Source organism: Phyllostomus hastatus, unplaced genomic scaffold, assembly GCF_019186645.2.
Source record: "Phyllostomus hastatus isolate PE091 unplaced genomic scaffold, TTU_PhHast_1.1 phas_contig_37, whole genome shotgun sequence".
Taxonomy (NCBI): Eukaryota; Metazoa; Chordata; class Mammalia; order Chiroptera; family Phyllostomidae; genus Phyllostomus; species Phyllostomus hastatus.
Genome location: NW_025333867.1, coordinates 10147090 through 10166424, shown reverse-complemented (window position 1 = coordinate 10166424; position 19335 = coordinate 10147090). Strand labels below are relative to the sequence as shown.

General features: G+C 39.9%; 1 protein-coding gene across 1 annotated transcript in view; it reads right to left on the bottom strand.

Moving 5' to 3' along the window:
• The window catches only part of GMDS (GDP-mannose 4,6-dehydratase), a 702352-nt gene that overhangs the window by 41371 nt on the left and 641646 nt on the right, over positions 1–19335 (bottom strand). The gene's annotated exons all lie outside the window — the stretch shown is intronic.

The following is a 19335-nucleotide window of genomic DNA, read 5'->3' as shown; positions in this document are numbered from 1 at the left end:
AGGAAAAGGGAGTCCTTATTAAACTCAGGCCCCTGTGGTACATCCCCAAAGAACTGTCAGTGGTCTGCACAGGGTCACTCTGTGAGAGCAGAGTGCAGGCCCATGTCCTACAAGTGTATCACATTGCTCCCCCAACCCAAAGCCCCTGCTTGTGCTCTTTATTTTAGTTTTTCAATATTATTCTGTATTAATTTCAGGTGTACCACATAGAGTTTAGAAAATCATGTACATAGTGTTTCCACCAATATTTCCAGGACCCACCTTGCTTGTGCTCTTAAGGCGAGCACATAAGTAGCACCTTGAATAAAATGACATGCTTGCTGTTTTACACATACTGTCACACTTCTTGCTATAGCCTGCCTGGAAAGCCCCTGCTAACCATATCTGGAGCAATCATGGGCAGGGCAAAGTAAAGCTACCATCCACGTGCCAATGAAAACCCAAGGGCCCTTAATGAAACTGGAATAATATTTTTTTAAGGTGAAGCCTAACACTTCAGCTACAGGAATCTGAAAATCATAATTTAGAGTTAATTCTTCATACAAAACTTTAAAGAATGGGGCTTAGTGATGGCTTACAGCACCTAACATCCAAAAGAAACAAAAACACAAACTGCCCAGAAGATCTAAGAAAGCCATTTCAGTTTTCTGAAACCTTGAAAATATTGCAGACATGGCATGTGTTTCTCTAGAAAGACTGAGGAGGAAAAGAACATAAAGGATCCTGAATGGCACTTCTAGTGGGAAATAAATGAAGACATATGTTGAATCAAAGCTGTAAACTGTGGGGACACATTCTGTTCTGTTCACCTCTTTGATGGACTGTGTAAGAGCCACATCTCCAACCTGGCTGGGAATGAATTCTTTCCATTCTGATTATTAGCTGACTGGTACCTGAACTTAAACTACCTATTTGTTTTGTGAGACATAGGTAATATGACATTATTGAGGATGGTGGCACACCTAAAATCCAAATCCCACTATAGTCTTTTAAAATATAACACACCACAGCACATCATAATTACATTAGCCAAGATTAAAGATAAGGAGAGAATCCTAAAAGCAGCAAGAGAAAAGGAGACAGTTACCTACAAAGGAGTTCCCATAATACTGTCAATGGATTTCTCAAAAGAAACCTTGCAGGCAAGAAGGGGCTGGAATGAAGTATTTGAAGTCATGAAAAGCAAGGATCTACATCCAAGATTACTCTATCCAGCAAAGCTACCATTTAGAATGGAAGGGCAGATAAAGTGTTTCCCAGATAAGGTCAAGTTAAAAGAGTTCATCATCACCAAGCCATTATTATATGAAATGTTAAAGGGACTTATCTAAGAAAAAGAGGGTAAAAATCTATGAATGGTAACATGACAACAAACTCACAGTTATTAACAACTGAACCTAAAAAACAAACAAAAACAAGCTAAGCAAACAACCAGAAGAGGAACAGAATCCCAGAAATGGAGATCACATGGAGGGTTATCAGCAGGGGAGTGAGAAGGGAAAAGAGAGAGAAAAGGTAGAGAATAAGTAGCATAAACTGTAGGTCAAAAATAGACAGGGGGAGGTTAAGAATAGTATAGGATATGTAGAAGCCAAAGAACTTATGGATGACCCATGGACATGAACTAAATGGGGGGGAATATGGGTGGGAGGGGGTGCACAGGGTGGAGGGGAATAAAGGGAGGAAAATGGGACAACTCTAATAGCATAACTAATAAATATATTAATATGCATTTAAAAAGAAAGAAATAGACACAATTGGAGTTCCAGCCAAGATGGAGGTGTAGGGGAGAAACCCTTCGCTTCCTCAGACAACCAAAAGGAGGATAACAACCAATCTAAAATCAATAAACAACCTGAAGTGCCAGAAAATTAGACTGCATGGAACTCCAACAACCACAGAATTAAAGAAGCAGTCAGCCAGACCAACCAGACCAGTAAGACGAGTGGACAAAGAGAACCCCTGGCAAGGTGGTGGACCTCGGGGGCGAGGCTGACTAAATAGGAAACGGAGACTCAGAGTTGACAGTGGACTATGGTGGGGGTTGCTGCAGTGGTAGAAACTCCCAGTCTCACATGAGAGTTTGTTGGAAAGTGGGGCTAGAGCCGAGCAGGCAAGCTGCATTGTTTTCTCTCTGGCCCTTCCTCCACAGGCAGTGCTGCAGGACATCAAGAAGGGTTGCCCTGCCCTGGTGAACACCTAAGGCTCCACCCCCTTACAACTTAACAGGTGCACCGAGACTAAGAAATATGGCCTAAATGAGAGAACAGAGCAAAACTCCAGAAAGAGCTAAGCGATGAAGAGCTAGCCAACCTCTCTTGATGAAGAGTTTAAAGCCCTGGTAATCAAAATGCTTGGTCGAAAAATTAAACAACAAATGAAAGATACCCAAAGTAAAATAAATCAAAATATTCAGGGAACCAACAGTTACAGGAAGGAAACCAGGACTCAAAGCAATGATTTGGAACAAAAGGAAGAAATAAACATCCAACCGGAACAGAATGAAGAAAGAAGAATTTGAAAAAATGAAGAGAGGCTGAGGAATCTCTGGGACAACCTGAAATGTTCTAATATCTGAATTATAGGGGTGCCAGAAGGAGAAAAGCAACAGCAAGAAATTGAAAACTTATTTGAACAAATAATGAAGGAAAACTTCCCCAATCTGGTGAGAGAAATAGACTTTCAGGAAGTCCAGGAAACCCAGAGAATCCCAAAGAAGTTGGACCCAAAGAGGATCACACCAAAGCACATCATCATTAAGTCACCCAAGATTAAAGATAAAGAGAGAATTTTAAAAGCAGCAAGAGGAAAGGAAAGGAAAGTTTACCTACAAAAGAGTGCCCATAAGGCTATCAGCTGATTTCTCAAAAGAAACTTTGCAGGCAAGAAGGGGCTGGAATGAAGTATTCCAAGTCATGAAAGGCAAGGACCTACATCCAAGAATACTCTATCCAGCAAAGCTACCATTTACAATGGAAGGGCAGATAAAGTGCTTCCTAGATAATGTCAAGTTAAAGGAGTTCATCATCACCAAGCCATTATTATACGAAATGTTAAAGGGACTTATCTAAGAAAATGAAGATAAAAAATATGAGCAGTAAAATGACCACAAACACAACTATCAACAAATGAACCTAAAAAAAATAAAAAGAAAGAAAAACAATGAAAACGAAAACTAAGCAAACAACTAGAACAGGAACAGAATCAGAGAAATGGACATCACATGGAAGGTTTTCAGTGGGGAGGGGGAAGGGAGGAATGGGGGGAAGTACAAGAAAGAAGCATAATTAGTAGGCATTAAATAAATGGGGAGAGGTCAAAGATGGTATAGGAAACAGAGAACTCAATGAACTTATATGTACAACCCATGGACATGAACTAAGGCAGGGGGAATGCTGGAAGGTTGTGGGGTACAGTGTGGAGGGGGGATAAAAGGGGAAAATGGGGAAAACTGTAATAGTATAATCAATAAAATATACTTTAAAAATAAAAATAAAAATGGACACAATCACAAAAGTGGGGTGGCAAAGATATTCATGCACAGGACTTGCAATATTTCAGAGAGCTGCCTGGAAGACAAGGTCCTAATACACCTGGAAGACAAGTGATATTAGGACTACTCATTTTTTCCATCATGGCTTCATGGATTTGTAAATATAGCAGTGCTGGGCATACCATAGGCCCCCATTTTCTCCCTTCTGGACCTTGAGATATGGCCTGAGGAGACCACAAGTCCCAGCAAGCAGTTTTCAGTCTGTATTTGAGCAGTGCCACATAAAAGATGAAAGCAATTACAGCAGGCACCATTTGTGGCAAATACCATGATGCAGTCCTCTAACCTTCTGGAAAATTGTGAGGAGCCCAGTAACTGTCCAAATGTTTGGGCATAGGCCTCACTAGCATCTTTTTCAAAGTATGAATCTATTTGGGATAAATTCTCAAGGGCCATGTCTTAGGTCCCTGAGTGGATGGCACAGCAGGTGCTATTAGAACCTAGTCTAATCAGTGAGTGATGATCCAGGAACCTGGGAAGCTTCTAATAACAAGCAAGAACTATCATCAGAATACTTAAGCACTTGCATCTTCAAAGCACTTTACAAACATTAATTAATTAATATACACTACAACCCTGTGATGTAGTTAAGTATTATTATCTCCATTTGACATATAAGGAAACATGCAGGTTAAGTGACTTGCTTGAGTCCACACAATAAGCCCAGAGTGGGTCTGAGAACTTAAATTAGAAACACCTGATCCAAATTAGCACCCAAGTGTGCTAGTGGTATGTCAGCTGACTCACTGCACTGCCTGGGCCTTACAATCGAGCTGGGAGTGCCTCTGTAGGGCCTGTAGTTGCAGCAGACCCACTGATAAGTGTCAGAGGAGCCAAGCCCCCAGGCTGGCTGTCAGACCCTGTCCCATTGAAACAGGTCATGCCACTCCTTGATCATTGTGCAACCCAGAATAGTACGAGGGTTTTTTTTTAGTATAAAATTTTTATATTTAGAATGAGCCAGAATAGTAAGAGTTTGATTGAGAGCGAGAGAGTGTAAGCTAAGTTCTGGGTAATTCCTGGCTGGGGAGCTGCGGTGGGTGGAGGGAGGGAGGCCTCTGATTTCTCATTCCCTGCCACATGGCAAGTGCACCGGCAGGGCTGGCTAGAGGAGAATGCCCAGGCAGATCAGGTAGCTGGAAAAGTGTAGATGATAGAGGGAGGAAAAAATGGCAGAAAAGAGCAAACACAGGCAGGAGAAGCCTATCACCTGTCATCAAAAATGACAAGGGCAACAACCATGGAATCCTGCACTGGGACAATGTAGTGGATAACTGAGAACCAAAAGAAACACTGCAGAGGGAGAACTATGGATTGTGAAGAGTGAATTGCCTTGGACATTGAGATGGTGGGACAGGGTAGAAAGCTGCGTGGCTGCCAGCAGTGTGGGCCCTGGGCAAAGGAAAGAGGAGGTCCAGCATTGCTTAAATGACTCCTGTGTACCAGGAGCTTTACAATACTCACTTAGTCCTCAAGTTGACTCCACTAGGTGACTATCACTTCACTTTTATCCTTATTTTAGGAATGGGAAATTGAGGTACCAATGGCCAATTTTCAGGTAGGTAGAATTTAAATCTCGTCTGGATCAAGATGATAATCCTGTGCCATCCAAGACAAGGAAGGACTCTGCATGTTTCAATAAATAGAAAGGCAGGAGGTCTCTAGGAAGAACTGGGAGAAGGTATACATTTGGGAGTGGCTACACAGGTGAGAGTGGCATACTGCTGAGGGTGTGACTTGGAATTCCAGAATTCTGCAGCTGTGAGTTATAGCTCCCACACGAGGAACTCCAGTTCACTTGAAAACAGTTGTGGGAAAGTAGAGAGAACTCCTGAAGACAAAGGAGAATCTAGGCTCATGTGGACCTCTAGAAGGTCTAGGGCCATGCTACAGTCATAGAAATCTAGTAAACCTTAGGTAACTTGTTGGAATATCAAAAGAGAAACATTCAAGTGGTGCATATATGTCACCCCAATTGGAATGTATTAACTTAGATATATTGTTATCAGAGCCTCGACTTAAAAAAAATACCTGAAAAAATCATTCCAATATTCCCTCTGTTACTTGATGACAGTGTGAATTGGGAGGTTACTCCTGAGTAACATTTTATGCTCTCTCCTGCCAAGATGCTGAGGGCAGTCAGCTGGGAGGAATGCTGCTTTGGGATGAATGGACATTTGTAGGATGAGTGACTCAATGAGGACTCAGCAAAACTTTCAGTTTACAAATCCTTGCAATGGGACTGTCAGATTGAGGATATAGGTTTAGATTTAATTATTTTACTAAAAGCTCTCTATTCTCCCTGCCCCCTTTTGGATATTGGGAGAGAGGTCAGACCCTTTCCTTTTAAATATGATCTTTCCTTTTATGGGGAGAGGAGAAACCTAAGGTAAAATAGTGAAATTTCTTATTTTCATAGAATTCAGCGCACAAGACTAGACTGTAGCTTTTCTTTGCATCTTCTTGCTTTTCTAGAGTGTGCATTGGGTAAGGAAGGGTAGAGAAAGGCAACTTGGGATGTCTTTGAAAACTTTGATGGGGATACTAAGGAAGAGATGGGCACTAAGGGCATGGAAACTTGTTCAGGTAGAGCACACAGAAGGAGAGTTGAGGGTGTTGGCTCAGAAAAGGCAGGCATGGCTTCCCCTTATGAAGCCAATCCAGTTCAAACTGTGGAGCCCCCTCCACCAAAGCACCCCCAAATGCCTCTTCTGACATATTTAATTAAAACCCCCTAAAGGTTCTACAACAGTAGAAAACCACATTACTTTTTCCCTGCTTCTACATAGGCCTCCTACAGATTTCTCTGTGCCACCCGTCTCCGACGCAGATGATGCTTTGTGAATGCAAGTCGAACTGCTGCAGAGTTTGGTGTTCTTCCTGTCCAAAACAACCCCATGGATGTCCTTCTCACATACACTAAAACCCCACACTCTAGCAATGGCTGCAGTGCCTTCTGTGACTAGCCCATGTCTGTCTCCCTAACCACCCCTCTATCCCCAGCCCTTGCTCACTCTGCACCAGGCATGCTGGCCCCTACGCTGTTCTCCAACTGGCAAAGCATGCATCTGCCACAGGGCCATGCTCATGGAGTACCCTTTGAAGGCTGCATGCCCTTCTCCCTCACTTCTTTATCTCTGTGTTCAGGTGTCTCATTGTCAGAGACACCTTCCTTGATCACTCTTTGCTTTATTTTCCTTCATAGCATGTATCTCCCCTGATATAGTCATTTATTTGCTGCCTGTGTCCTCCTGGCCCCCCATTAGAAGGTAAGGATCCTACAAGTTTGTACCCCCAATGCTTAGAGCAGCACTTGGCACATAGTTAAGCACCCAGTAAGAATTTGTTGGACAAATGCTTAATACTTGCATGTACCACCTATTATAGTTTATTTACAATAATTAGGCTAAATGTTGCTTAAAATAAAAAAAGGTAATCCAATAAATTGTTTTACTTTGGCAATTCTTTTCATCAAACTAATTCCAAAATGTTATATATTCTTACTCCAAAAGACCAATTCTGAATCTTAATAATTTTTTTAAGATCAAGAATCTGCTTTTCCTACTGGAATTTTTTATCTGTCTTCAGTCAAAACCAGTGACAATGCGGGTCAATCTGTTGGCCATAGAGATTTCTACACCAAGCATGCACATCCTTTGTCCCCTTGACCCCTGTCTCACCTGCCAGTTCCCCCTTAACCCCACTTACTTGTGCTACCAAGGGTGATGTCAAAGTGTGTTCTTCCAACTTCACTGTTCATTCATATGAAAGACTTGGCATTTTCTCCCCCAGTGGAAAGAAATAATTTCTCTTTAAAGGGGCCTTGGATGAATGAGTGTCCCATTCTCCTAAGAGTTCTCATTCTACTATGCCTGGCTTGATTTTTCATTTACAAGCCAGTATTGAAGAGTTGGAGCCTCATGAAAACTGTTTCCTGATCAGCTTCAGCTCTAGCATAATAATTAAGAGAAAAATGCAAATATTTATGCATAACATTTCATTTAGAAAATCCTAGTATAGGAGTAAAGAGGCTGAGCATATGGGTAGAGATTACTTTATCTCACTAATATCAAAGGTATAGGGCAGTAAAAACATTTTGAAATTGAAGTTAAAATAGTCCTAACTGTAGAACTAACATGCTTTACTTCAATAGTATCCAACATAATTGCTTATACATGACATGTGTGCTGTGCAAATACATACATCTTTCTACATACACGGTTGGTTTTTCTCATCTGTAACTTCTGTGGACAGAGCAGGATTCATGAATTGGCAGTTGTTTGTTTTTCCACTATATTTAAAGGTGGCTTATACTTCTTATTTTAAAAGATTTTATTTATTTTTTAGAGAGAGAGTGAATGAGGGAGTGAGAGAGGGACAGAAACATTGATTGGTTGCCTATCGCATGCTTGTAACCAGGGACCTGGCCCACAACCCAGCCATGTGCCCTGACTGGGAATTGAGCCAGAGACCTTTCAGTTTGTAGGACAGCACCCAACCCACTGAGCCGCACCAGTCAGCGTGGTTGCTTATGCATTTAAGGGCACAAAATGTATAGTCACAACTACTTTACAGGGTTTCAATTCCATGTCCTACAGAGGCAATGGGCCAGCCTAGAAACTGAAAGTGATAATTAAGTATTAATATAAAAGGGAATATCCTTGACTTTTAGTGCAAAGAATCAGACTAATTTTAGGCTCACTTTATACATTACTCTCACCCATTTTTCTTCTACAGTAGGAATGAGAATCTGATAGGGAAAAACAGGGTAGAAAGTTTTGCTGTTGTTTTTGGTGTACTGGTTTTCCCTCTTTTACTGGGACCAAAGCAAGGGCCTCTTCCTTCCTTTTGGTGATTGCACACTCCTGACTTGTGTTTTGTCTGGAGATGTGCTTTGTTCAGTGGCTACTGGGTTAAGATTGGAGTAGAAACAAATGAAGATGACAATGACACGATGATGGAGAAGGGAAAGAAGGATATACACCTGCCTTGCATCACATACGGCTATTGCTTTAGAAAAAGAGAATGTTTTACACACAATCATGTCTGAAATGCCTAGAGGAAGCTTGCTCTCTAAAATTAATCCCATTGAGCTAAAATAAGTATTACTTTCTAAATATTTTATTTAATTTATCTGTTTGGTATGTTTGAGATTGTTATATTAAGTTGAGTTGTATAATTGTTAGACTATTTCCTTCTGAAGACTCTCTTCTTTTTTATTAAGGGGTTGATATTTATTTATTTTTAAAATATATTTTATTGATTATGCTACTACAGGTGTCCCATTTTTTTCTCCCCTTTATTCCCTTCTGTCCTGTAAGTCCCTCCCACCAGCATTCCCCACCTCCCTGCCTTAGTTCATGTTCATGGGTTATACATATGAACATGAACAAGTTCTTTGGCTTCTCCATTTCCTATACTATTCTTAACCTTCCCTTGTCTATTTTGTACCTACCATTTATGCTTCTTATTCCCTGTACCTTTTCCCCCATTATCCCCTCACCACCTCACTGCTGAAAATCCTCCAAGCCATCTCCATTTCTGGGATTCTGTTCCTGTTCTAGTTGTTTAGCTTTTTTTTTTCCCCCTTGGTTCAGTTGTTGATAGTTGTTTGTTGTCACTTTACTGTTGAGATTTTTTATCTTCTTTTTTTGTAGATAAATTCCTTTAACATTTCCTATAATGAAGGATTGGTGATGATGAACTTTTTAAACTTGACCTTATCTGGGAAGCACTTTATCTGCCCTTCCATTCTAAATGATAGCTTGGCTGGATAGAGCATCTTGGATGCAGGTGCTTGCCTTTCATGACTTGGAATACTTCTTTCCAGCCCCTTCTTGCCTGCAAGGTTTCTTTTGAGAAATCAGCTGATATTCTTATGGGAACTCCTTTGTAGGTAACTGTCTCCTTTTTTCTTGCATTTAAGATTCTCTCCTTATCTTTAATCTTGGATAATGTAATAAAGTTATGCCTGGGTGTGTATTTCCTTGGGTCCAGCTTCTTTGGGACTCTCTGAGCTTCCTGGACTTCCTAGAAGTTTATTTCCTTTGCCAGATTGGGGAAATTCTCCTTCATTATATTTTCAAATAAATTTTCAGTTTCTTGCTCTCCCTCTCCTCCTTCTGGCACCCCTATGATTCAGATGTTGGAACATTTAAAAGTTTCCCAGAGGTTCTTAAGCTTTTCCTCATTTTTTTTTGAATTCTTGTTTCTTCATTCTCTTCTATTTGAATGTTTACTTCTTCCTTCTGCTCCAAATTGTTGACTTGAGTCCCGGTTTCCTTTTCTTTGCTGTTGCTTCCTTGTATATTTTGCTTTATTTAACTTTGCATAGTCTTCACTTCTTCCTCTATTTTGCAACCATATTCAACTATTTCTGTGAGCATCCTGATCAGCAGTGTTTTGAACTCTGCATCTGATAGGTTGGCTATATCTTCATTACTTAGTTCTATTTTTGTAGCTTTCATCTGTTCTTTCATTTGGGCCATATTTTTTTTTGTCACACCTGTTATGTTGTAAGAGGCAGAGTCTTAGGTATTCACCAGAGTGGGGCAACCCACCTTGTTGCATTGTGGCACTGTATGTGGGGGAGGGGTCAAAGATGGAATGATGACACATGCTCAGCTCTTGGTCGGCTTTCAGTCACTTCCCTGCTACCCATAAGCAAATTTAACCCTTCTGGTGTTGATTCCTGGGTGGGTGAGTTTGTGTATATTCTAGGACCCTCTGGGTCTCTCCAATGAACTCTCCTGTAAGGCTAGGAGTATTTTCCACTGATGCAATTGCCACAAGTTTTTACAGCCAGGTTTTGAGGCTTTATTTCCCCTCACTGGAACCCTGTGTTGCACTGTCTGTCTCACCCCCCAATTGTTTCTTCTGGTTTATCTGCATGAAAATGTGGGGCTGCCCGGTCAAACAGCTGCTGCCTCGCCCACCCAGTCCTCCAGCAGCATCCTCTCTGCCCCTCCTACTGGTCTGGATGAATGTTTCTTCTTTAATTCCTTGGTTGTAAGACTTCCATACAGATGGATTTTCTGGCAGTTCTGGTTGTTTTTTGTTTTTAAATTTGTTGTCCTTCTTTTGGTTGCATGAGGAGGCAAAGTATATCTGTCTGTGCCTCCATTTTGGCTGGAAGTCCTCCTTCTTAGGACCTTATTTCTAATTTCAGTGACATAGATGGTTAAACCTGACCTCTGGTCACATGAACAGGAATCAGTGAAATAGACCACCAATAGAGAAGTGATAATGACACTTCCTTTCAGGTATGGTGCGAGGCTACAGATGGACTTCCACATATACTGCTTTTGGTTCTTATAAGCCACAGGGTGTAGGTATGTAGTAGGTAAGTAGATTAGACATCTATCCCATGTTATGGATAAAGAAACAAAGGTTCTGTGAGAATTCTAAGGTCAACAGCCATGAGGTCCTAAAACTGCAAATCAAATTCTTGTCCCATGGTCCTCTCACCTGCATCACAATAAATGTGTCTCCCTCTATACCCTCTTTATTGTACACTATGGATCTGGTGGGTTTGGACTCCTCTCCTATTGGTCCTGAGGAATGCATCAAGACCGAGAACATTATGGAGCAAATACTGTAAATGTTAAGCATTGGAGAACTGCCTCTTCTTTCCATTTTCTCAGTCTTATTGTACTAGGGAGGCAAGTCTCTGCCATGATTTACTTAAGTTTTTGTCTATTTGTTTAATTAAAAAGAAGTTCTTGCAAATTTAAAAAGTTACACAGATACTCATTGATCCAAAAGTAAAGTTAAGAAAACTTTAAAAGACCTTAAGGAACATGAATTTATAATTACACAATTAGCATTTTATGGTGTTGTGATCACTAATGGAATTAAGTAAGTATCCACAGAATGCACAGGACTCTTGGGGTCTTGGTACAATTTGAATTGGTCCCTTGCTGGAAGAGATGTATAGTAGGCATCTCCTATAATGTTTATAACTGATTAATGACACATTTACATTTTGGTTCCCTAAGATAAGTGCCCTTGTAACTTTGGCAAAAAGTAAGCTAACTGGAATGATGGTAGAGATCAGGAACTAACTTCATCTCCTTTCTTTGACAACATGAATTAAGCTGTGCAATATCTGTCTAGCAGTCGATGTAATCAACCCTCCCAGCTGGCAAACAGCCATTGTGGAGCACCCTGTGAGGGACGGGCACTGTGTTTTCTGCTGAGCACAAGTACCATTGTAGTCCTTATAGAACAAGAAGTCAGAACTAGCTAGATGAGCAACGCCAAAAAGTAGGCCTTGAACACATATTAACATGAGCCTGGTTGCAGCTGCGCCCACTCTGGGCCCTTGCCACTGACTCAGCAAGGATGGCAGTCTTACCAGGGAGCGGCGGAGGGATGGTAGAGATTAAAGAAGCAAGTCTGCTCAACAAACTGCTAGATGGCCAGACCCAGATCGATCAAAGTCTGCCATTTTGCCTTATCTATTTGGAACCATAATTCAAGAATGAAATTGCCCTAGGTTTTTTCCTCCCGCCATTAAATTCCATTCAATCATAGTAGGCAAAATGCAGTCACGCTCAAGCAGCCAGATGTTATCATTACAGACCTTTCTTTATAAACCAATGCTGAAACTTGAGTGGTTGATGAGACCAGCTAAGCAGTTGTACCTTTGACCCGACTGCATTAAACTTGCCCTATCAATTTAAGCTTAGTATAAACACCATTTCCCAGAGCCCCTCATGAAGTCAGCAGTGAGAAGAAGCTGACTAAGCCTAAACATTTTTTAACAGCAATCTTGTCTTACAACACCAAGGGGATTTACTGGGTATCTGGGGCTTTATAAAACCATATGAACATGCTGAAAGAATTAAAATCCTTTAAAAATGAAAAATTGATGGTGACAGTCTTTTCTGAAGACCAGTTGGTAGTAATGGCGGCATAGGAACAGATAGGAGAGTTGGTTTGAAAACTTCTGTATTTTTTTAAGTGACATAATTTTATTAGTTTTTTCTTTTTTCTCAAATGTTTACTCTGAGGTGGCCATTTCAATAAAAAATAAATAAAAATCTGTCCCACGTATCAGTACCTTCAACATTTTGAGGGTAACTGAATGTATTTATTGTCCTGATTAAGTTTGTTTCTAATGAAGATTGGGACCCACTCTCCATTCAAACATCTTCTATAATGCTATCATAAAATATATGAATATGATTTGTAAATAAATATAATCCAATATAAGGCTATTTCAAAAAAGAAGATCAACCTTGAAAGTATTTAATTTTTTAAAATTTTGTATGAAAAGAGTTTTCAGTCACTTTGTAGTTCAGCTTCCAAATAAGTAAGATAATGTCACTTCCTGTTAAAATGCCATAATAGTACACCGGTAAGCAAATAAATATAAATATAAAATAGATAAACTCTAATACAAATTACTTTGAAAAAATCTTAAGATAAAATTTTTGATTTATAAATTATAAATTTTAAAAATAGCAGAAAATATAAATATTTTAAGCAACACAGGGACACAAAGGAATACAAGCATCAAACAGAATATTCTCCATTCAGGGGAAACAATGCTATCAATTTAGAAATAGTTTTTTGGAAAATGTGTTGCTTCTAGAAATGTATCATTTAATATTGTCAAATTAATCAAGTACCAGGGTATCAGCTTAGGACAACAAATGCCAGTGAATTACCAAAAGGAATTTTCACATAAACCTCATATACCCTGAGATTAGTGAAGAGTCATAGGTTAAGGGGATGTATGTGTAATTCAAATCAATACTGTGAGGAAATCAGCTAGTGAAGGAAGAATACTCTATAACCTTAAAATCTAATACTGAGGCCTAAGAAAACTTGGTCCAATGTCTTGCTACCTTGATTAAAAGAGGCATAATGTTTTTCTTTTCTTCAGAAGGAGGCAACAGAAAAAACATTTATTTCATGGGATAAAGAGAAAACACTGAAATAGTTCCTTGGGAAGATTGGGGCCTTGGCTTGGTGCTGTCACAGTTAGTTTCTGACAATTTCATGAGCCTTTCAGAAGGGCTTGGCCTTGCCCTTCTGACAGCACACTTCGCAGCAGAGGGCATCTACCCTTCTTTCAGGGTCTTTATTCTGGTTCTGTTCTTCCGAGGTACACATTCTCTCTGGGATGCAATTCGATTTTATGATCTTTAATGCCCTTTCCATCTTTAGGATTCGATAAATGTAGAAAGCATTTGCTTAGAGAGAAAAACATACTTCATGAATGGCATCTTCCTCTGTTACTTTAGTAAAATGAAATATGAATTGTGCATTTTTTTTATTTCAATGGGGGTATTGAAAAATGATGTCATTACATTCCAGAGCTCTTCACAGTGAGTTTATGAAGCCTACACTTAGAAGTGGAGGTTTGCCATCAAGAAATACCGTGATCCATCTGGTAATGGCCCAGCAATTGCAAAGACCACAGAACCCCTCCCCCCACCAAGGGATTTTGTGAGTTTCTCTGGAATATCCACTCAGCATTACAAAGGAGGAGAAAAATTGAACAAGGTTTTAGACCCACCAAGTCTCCAGGAAAAATTAAATGCATGGCACTAGACACAGGGGGAGAATGAGGAAGCCTCACTGGGTGCTGGGTGGCCTTCTGGGATTGTTGGGCAAGATGGTTCAAAAAGGAGATGGTGTTAGATGTTTGTGATGAGGACCAAAGACAAGATGGGCATGCCTGTGCACAGGTGTTGTGCATAACTCTCAGGAGAAACATTTCTTTTTCTTTGATTTCAAAAAGCTATTTCAGTAGGAAGGGTTTCCATTTGTTCTTTTTCCACCTAAACTAAAAGTGAGAGGAGAATGCTTTGGGAAATATTCTGGTAATTAGACGATCCTTTTCCACTTGATGAAACACATGCTGGAATGTGGGATTTGCAAGTTTCTAAGGCATTAATAAGATTGGTAACTGATTCTTAGTTTTTCTTAAGTAATCAGCAGCTCTGATATTTAAATGTAATTGGTTTATCCATATTGGCATATGACAGAAAAAGTTCATTAACATGAAAAAAACAGAATATTTTCTAAGCTGGTTGTATAATTTAAAAAACATTTAAAATGAGGAAAATTATGTGCTCTGGCTGGTGTGGCTCAGTGGACTGGTCATCATCCTGCAAACTGAAAGGTGGCCAATTTGTTTCCTGGTCAGGGCACAGCACAGGCTGTGGGCCAGGTCTCCAGTTGGGGGTGTGCAAAAGCCAACTGATCAATGTTTTTCTTGCACATTGATGTTTTTCTCCCTTTCTTTCTCCTTCCCTTCTCCTCTCTCTAAAAATAAATAAATAAATAAATAAATAAATAAGTAAATAAAATCTTTTAAAAATGAGGAAAATTAAATGCTTATATTTTCTAAACATAATATTCCTAAGGTAAGAAACAGTTCAGAAGTGCTAGAGAGATATAATCATGTACTAGTGTCTTTTGTCTTCAGCTATGTTTTTCATTTTCATTCTGCATTCCATGGTTCCAAAAGCTGAAGTCATATGCAGGTCAGACCATGGCCTGGGGTGAGTACTTCATACTTCTTACAAGAACGCGTCTTCATTCTGGAAACATGAAAACTCTTGCTCTGAGGCTGGGTTCAATGAAGCACACCTCTTTACAAGTTGCTCATCCTTCCTCACTCACAGGGCAGACTCTGGCTCAGAATTTTGCTGTCACCACATAGCTGCAGGGCCTTTTGAAATTCTAGACAGTGGAGTTCATTTCCATGTTACCTCCCTGTAACTGTGGGGCCTTCAGAAGGCTTCAGTCTTGAACTGGGAATGAAGCTCTGATGGTAGGTAGCATCCTGCAATCCACAGTAACTTACAAAGACCCCAGCACGTGCAACTACTCCAAGGTGTCACTCAGCTGCACTGCATTTACCCTCCCTAAGCAACCTGTGACCTACAGAGATGCCAGCCTGTTGGAGCATGGTGGCAGGCTAATCACTCCTATTTATGACTTTTCAGACACATTCATGTTCGTGCATGTGTTTAAAGGCTGCCTCTCACTCTATGCCCTGTTCAGAGTAAGCAAGCAAACAAAGACAGCTTTCCTCTTCATTTGCTCTTCTGTGAAACACCACAGTGATGAGGAAAATTAATGGCATGCTGCTGGTATGAGTCCAAAAGCAACACTACCATCAACACCCCACCACACCACCAAAGACTACTCTTAAAAAAAGGGTAGCTTTATCTTCTAGGCTTAAAGTCACAAATGTATATGAATGTAAGCCATTAAGTAAAATAAATAGAAACACTGAATGAATGACATCATTCTGATGATTTAAGGGGCAAGCATTTTGTACACTCCTAAATATGTGTAAGATAAATTAAAAATGGGCAAAATTAGATCCAATATGACCACACACTTCTTCATTGTGCATTGTCCTGGACTAGAAAATGCTTGGTGGTCACACAGTACAATCACATTCGGGTCTGGCTTCAGGAATGCCAGGTATGGATAATGTGAGAGCTACTGCCAATTTGAAGCCACTGCTGTGTTATGTTCTCTGAAATTATAAAGGTGGTCTGGTACCCAAGTCCTGGTGACTGAATGAGGGAGAAGATGGGATGAAAAGAGAATGAGAAAGAACTGGAGGGCAGAGGATGGCAAGTGGTAGGATAAAAACAGTGGAAGAGAGGGAAAGGCAAGGGGGTAAAGAAAGGAGGTGGCTGTGAAAGTAGTCCATTGGCAACCAATGAGGTAGCCCCATGTCTGTGCGCACACACATAGGTATGTGCAAGCAAGAAGAGACCTAGAGTTTTGATTAATTCTTGCAGGACAGTGATAATTCTTAGAAACAAAAGTATGTCTAAAATTTCCAGTTTTTTGCCTAACATGCTCTGTAATTATTTTAGTCTTTAAGAGTAGTATCAAAAGAGTCATTTCACAATTCTTAGTTTCCTTAGTAAGCCAAATCAGATACTGAAAGACAATTCTAAGATTGGTTAAAAGGTCTCAAGAAATGACAGGCTGCAGAGGTTTTACAGGGGACGAACGTAAGGAGAGGACCTATTTTGCCACCAGACTGAGTATCTTCCAGAAGGTAAATAGGGCCTCAGGAGGATTCAAACAGCTCACTAGGCAAAGCAACTGGTGGTGCAAATTCCAGGGGTTAATTTCCTTACAGTTGGATGCCCTGTCTCATGTCGTATTCCTCTCACCCTGTCCCAGGAGGCTTTCTGAGCACTGCTGATTAGAAGTGGGGCTGTCACGTGCCCAGGGAGAAGGCTTGTTCCCTGGCATCCTTTCTGGGCATGTCAGGAAACAACTTACTGCTAGGTCTACACTCCCTACCACGCCCAGCCAGACATTTCAGTGGGGACTTGGAACATACCACCTAATTTCTAATTCCATATTTTTAAACACAGCGTGAAACAAACCATCGATCAGCCAGCAGCTGCTGGCAGAAGATCAAGCAGGCCCACCGTGGCTTGAACTTTGGTGAAAACAAATGAGGGTTAGGATTTCAGAGAACCTCTCCAGTTTCAGGCCATCACTAACACTGACTCTATTTTCTCTCTAACATCTCAGGCCATCCACTCTGCTCACCCCAGCAGACAGATGCCTGCCCAGATCCACAGGCTGCCGGGTTCCCAGAAATTACAGGGCCAAGTGATCAAGGCATTGCTATTTCCCATCTCCTCTCCCCACCACTTTTTCTGTCATGATAAGACTCCAAGTTTCTCACTATGACTTCTCTTTAGTAGAGTGTCAAAGGGCCTTTTTTTTTTTTTAAATAAATGGACTTAAATTTTTAGAGTAGATTAGCTTTATAGAAAAATTATACAGATAGTACAGAGAGTTCCGATATACCACTTCTTCCCCCATTCCTTGAACAATTTGCCCTATTATTTATTATCTTGCATTGGAGTGGTATATTTGTAACTACTGATAAACCAATATTGATGTATTTTTAACTAAAGTCTATAGTTTATATTAGGGTTCACTCTTTGTATTGTGCAATCCTAAGGGTAGTGACAAATGTATAATGCCATGTATCCATCATCACAGTATTGTACAGAAACATTTTTCTGCCTTAAACCACACCCCCATGCTCCACCTATTTAACCCTCTCTGTCTCATCCTGAACCCTTGCCAACCACTGATGTTTTTACTATCTCCTCAGATTTGCCTTTTCCAGAATGTCATGCAGTCGAACTCTTATAGTATATAGCCTTTTCAGATTAGTATTATGCATTTAAGATTCCTCCAGTTTTTTTTTTTCTTGTGGCTTGATACCTCATTTCTTTTTATCACTGAATAATACTGCATTGTATAAATGTTCCACATTTTATCCATTTTCCTACTGAAGGGTATTGTGCTTGCTTCCAGTTTGTGGAGATTATGAATAAAATTGCTATAAACATTCCTATGCAGCTTTTATGCAGATCTAAGTTTTCAGCTCCATTGGGTAAATACCTAGCAGTGAGATTTTGGGATCATATAATAAGATTATGTTTAACTTTTTATGAAATTGCCAACATTCCTCCAAAGTGGCTATACCATTTTGCATTGCTACCAGCATTGGGTATTTTGAATTTTCATTATTCTACTAGGTGTATAATGGTATTTGTTATTATTTTAATTTCACATTTCCCTAATGACATGTCATGTGGAACATTTTATTCACATGCTTATTTGCCATCTGTATGTATTCTTTGGTGAGGTGTCTGTTTAGATCCTTTGACCATTTTTAAATTGGGTTGTTCATTTCCTTATTGTTGAATTTTAACTGTTCTTTGTATATTTTGGATACCATCCTTTATCAAATATGTGTTTTGCAAAGATTTTTCTCCAAGTCTGTGGCTTGATTTTTTTTTGCTTTTTTTTTTTTTTGTTTTGTTCTCTTAACTGTGTCTTTCACAGAGCAGAAGTTTTCAATGTTAATAAGGTCTTATTAGTGTTTTCTTTTATGGACTGTGCTTTTGATGTTGTACCTAAAAACAATAAGGCCATCTTCAGTGTTGTCACTAATAACTCGAAGGTCACTAGATGATCAAGATTTTCTCCTATGCTATTTTCTAGAAGTATTTTGGCTTTGCACTTTACATTTAGGTCTGTGGCACATTTTGAGTTAATTTTAGTGAAGGATGCAAGGTCTGTGTATAGATTGATTTTTTTCTTTTTCCATGGGGATATTCAGTTGTTCTAGTGCCATTTGTTGAAAAGACTATCCTTTATCCATTGAAATGCCTTTACTCTTTTGTCAAAAGTCAGCTAACTATATTTGGGTGCATCTGTTTCTTGGCTCTCTATTCTGTTCTACTGATCTAATATTTTGTGAATACCATGTTATCTTTTTAAAAAAATTTACATGATTTTATTGTTGGTCAATTATAGTTGTCTGCATTTTCCCCCCACCACTCCCCGAAACTCCAGCCAAACCTCCCTCCCTCCCTTACTTCCACCATTCCCCTTGGTTTTTGTCCCTGTGTCCTTTATAGTAGTTCCTGAAAACCCTTCCCTCCATTGCCCCCTCCCCTCTCTCCCCTGGCTATTATTAGATTGTTCTTAATTTCAATGTCTCTGGTTATATTTTGTTTGCTTTCTTCTTTTGTTGATTATGTTCCAGTTAAAGGAAAGATCATATGGTATTTGTCTTTCACTGCCTGGCTTATTTCACTTAGCATAATGCTCTCCAGTCCCATCCATGCTGTTGCAAAGGGCAGGAGCTCCTTCTTTCTCTCTGCTGCATAGCATTCCATTGTGTAAATGTACCATAGTTTTTTGGTCCACTCATTTACTGATGGGCACTTAGGTTGCCTCTAGCATTTGGCCAT